A 3,824-nucleotide genomic window follows, 5' to 3' on the forward strand; every position below is an offset into this window, starting at 1 on the left:
TGTGCCATTTACCGTGGGTAAGATCACGTACCGATCATACTCCTAACTCGTGATCGGTTACGGCCCATGGTAAGATCACCTACTTTTTTACCAAAAAACATACCTCGGCTTAAATATACTAACACACTATGATGTTTAGTATGTTTAAGCTTACATTTCAGGGGATAGGAATTTAGGATCTTATCAATAAATAAACACCAGTTTTTTATGCATTTATACAAATAAACAAAATAATGTCTTCGTTTGTGTCATGTAGAATTCTTCATCATTGATCATCCGATCTGAAAAAAGAAAACCGAATGTTATGTACATCCACACTTACATATAATCACCATTTAGAGTCACGAGTACTTTAAAACTACGACGACGATTAAGGATGTTTGAGTAATGTTTCATCTAAAAATTATGGATTAATTATGTTTCTTTGACTTATTGGCATTCAAATAATCTCGAAAATTTTAACGTTATATTATGCAATAACAGTTTTACAGGAAATATATTATGAATTTTTATATTTAAATTTGTTATTATTAAAATAACTATCGGTTATTAATTATTATTCTGATTAAATAATTACCTCTAATATGGTATCTACTACATAAACCTCATTCAATAAACTAGATACATTTAGATTCAAATTTACTTACAATTAAATAATGCCTGGTCTAATCCTTTTTCTGCGTTCCGCTGTGATTTTTGATGAACTTCTCTAATTTTCAAGCATCTGAAAAAATGAAAAAAATAAATATATATTTTTTTCCATCAAACAACACACGTAAAAGTATAATAGTGTTTTATGAATAAGGTAAGATATTCATATTATATTACATTATTCAATTAAATTTATAACTCATCCCTGCCATACCATGGTACGCCTGGTCTAATTGCATTAACTTTTCTTTGTAAAAAAGTTAATGCAATAAAATCATGAAGCTAATATAGGAAAATACTATTCAATAAGAGTACCACATTAGATTTAAATATTTGATGGGTAAAGAATAAATATATTGGTAATTATTTAATTTTAAAATGTATCAATGTTATAACATTGATACATTATTAATATTATTTATTAATAATGAATCGTTTTCAAAAACTAAAATATTATCAATTTAAATCAAAACTTAAATAATTGTGTAATGAATTAAATCTATAATGAATACAATAACTACTACACTTACTTTTAACTATTCCTTTATCTTCCCATACACTTTTGATGTACTGAGCTGAAACCACGATGATACCTCTGCGCACTGCGTTGCAAATGAATGAGCCATCAGCCAAGACGGGAAATCATAGGAACTGCAGAACGACTGAGTCGCTAGGGTTGTCAAACCTACTATATAATATTATAGTATCCTACTATTTTAAGGGATCAAATACTATATTTCTAAAAAATAGTAGGCGAAACTACTATATTTTGCGTAAAGCAGAACGCAGTCAAGCTAAAATGAATCTTATTCCAAAAACGTTGTATTGTATTGTGTGCGTGCAGCGTGCCACGTGATTATTTTACTTTTTCTTTTTTTGTCATCTACTATATTTTTTAAGTTGATAACTATATATGATAAATAAGTATTATATATGATAGAAAAAAGTTGGTAACTCTATTAGTCGCACGCAAATACATGCACATACGATGTTCCTGTGTTGAAACGTGAAGTTATCCATCCCAACATAGTGTTGCGATAATTCAAATTAATAGTTAAACAAATAATCAGTAAGACATGTATAAATTCGATAAGATTTATCCAATAAAAATTAAACCATGCGTCAAATTCATAACTAAGTAAAATAAGGAATTATAAACATCGATAGACCGTGCTTGTAAATAATTTTTGAAACAAATAATTGTCACATTGATGTTGTTACGCATATTATATATGCGTAAATGAATTTAAAGGATGATAATTTTCATAATTTGATTGGAGGTAAAATAATCGTGTTTATTACCCACAATATTCATTTATAATTTATTGGATTTATAGGGTAAAAACTGATCGCCTCTTAAATTATCTCTTTAATCGAGTTCTCGCTTCTAGTTCACATCCCTGATCTGGAAAAAACTGCAAGCTATCAAACAAGAATATAATATTACACATACATACTGTAAAACCAACACTCGTTTTACGGTAGGGGAGCCGAAGAGAGGATTTCTGCAGTGGCTCGAGCGCGTCAGCTTATTTAATTAAGCTAATTATATTAAGCTTGTGTATGCTTCCCACATGTCTCTAGTTAACGTGGTATAGAAATCAGCTTATCTGAGTGGGGCGTTAAAAAAAATATTTTTAAGTATCAAATTATCAGATTAAAATAGAGAACGTTGTGTAGACCCCAAATAAGCTTTTATTTAAAGCACTTAAATTAAAGGGAAAGATATAAAGATTTGAAATTTTCAAAAATTAAAGTCCATATTTTAAAAACAAAGCCTTCTTGATTTATTTTTTTAATCCTGCTTGACGATTACATGTTTGTTTCCTTAAATTGAATGATAAATTCCCTTTTAAGACAATTTTTATATATAATTACTTTTTTTAACTTCTAAATAGCTGCATTTTGTCATTTACCACTGTCATAAGATATGCTCTTAATATTTTTTTCTCCTCATTACTTAATCTACGAAATCTACTAGGTCCCCATGACACTCGAGTAACTACAAAATTAGCTTGCTCGCCTCCCTACTATGGACAGCGGCAGAGATACAATTACAAAGCATTTCAATGAAACGCCGCAGCGAGCGCGCCACGTAGATTCTTCTTTATTCAATTTTATTCCATATTCAGCTACATTGATCAATAATAAGGTCGAAAGTTGTACTTAAGGCATCATTAGTTTAAATAACGTTTATGAAGCGTTTATATTTCATAATTACCATATTATCACAATTCACATACACACATTAAATATTCGGATTTACTTGCTTGTTTAAACAAAATAATTTATTTAATTTAATCTCTTCTTGGGAATTAGGTATTGGTTCAAGATTAAATTCGCTATAAAAGTATGCAACATTTAACATGCTTAAAAAAATGCACAGATGTATAAAGATACTTACCTAGATTTTGAAAATTTGGATGCATGATCAGTCAAATCAAATCAAACCATTTATTTCAGAAAATTTACATTCCATATAACGTTAGTAAACAACTAAGAATTGCTTATAATATATAATTAATATTAGTATATTTCCTAAAAATGTAGAATAAACTATATTATGTAGAATAAATAACAATAAATAAAAAACTTTACTAAACATTAATTAAACGAAAAACGGATTAATTATTAGTAAGACACATTATAATTTAAGTGATTCTTTTTGTTTCAGAAATTTCATATCTGTTTAATCCAATCGACCACTGTGATTAGTGGATTATGACAAAATGATAATCATGCAGTGTGTTGACTCATATAAACAGATAGCTTCAAACATACGAAATTCAATGTTCCTATAATAGCTCTCTAGATTTTTCAGCCATCCAATCATCGATGAGAAGCGATTTTTGATCACTTGATGCATGAACGAACAGAAGTTATTGGGTATTCTGACACACCGAAGAGAGCGAGGGCGCGAGCGAACAGAGGTGCATGTCATGAGCGTGTCATTTCATTTACCATCAGTTGATGCATAAACGTAAGTGGCACACTGACACACCAAAGTGAGCGAGGGCGCGAGCGAACAGAGGTGTATGTCATGAGCATCTCAATTCATTTACCATCAGTTGATGCATAAACGAAAGTGGCACACTGACACACCAAAGTGAGCGACGGCGCGAGCGGACAGAGGTGCATGTCGTGAGCATGTCATTTCATTTACCATCAGTTGA

At 30.2% G+C, this 3,824-nt stretch overlaps 1 long non-coding RNA gene across 1 annotated transcript; it reads right to left on the bottom strand.

Annotated features, from left to right (window-relative positions):
- Window positions 1-241: 241 nt before the first annotated feature.
- On the bottom strand, window positions 242-1,477 carry LOC121730177. The gene is made up of 3 exons (XR_006036075.1): window positions 1,182-1,477; window positions 648-724; window positions 242-281 (listed from the first exon to the last, which is right to left on the bottom strand). It is a non-coding gene; the product is annotated as an uncharacterized LOC121730177 (long non-coding RNA).
- Between the last annotated feature and the right edge of the window lie 2,347 nt (window positions 1,478-3,824).

The sequence above is a fragment of the Aricia agestis genome, chromosome 9 (genome assembly GCF_905147365.1).
Source record: "Aricia agestis chromosome 9, ilAriAges1.1, whole genome shotgun sequence".
In the NCBI taxonomy this organism is placed as follows: Eukaryota; Metazoa; Arthropoda; class Insecta; order Lepidoptera; family Lycaenidae; genus Aricia; species Aricia agestis.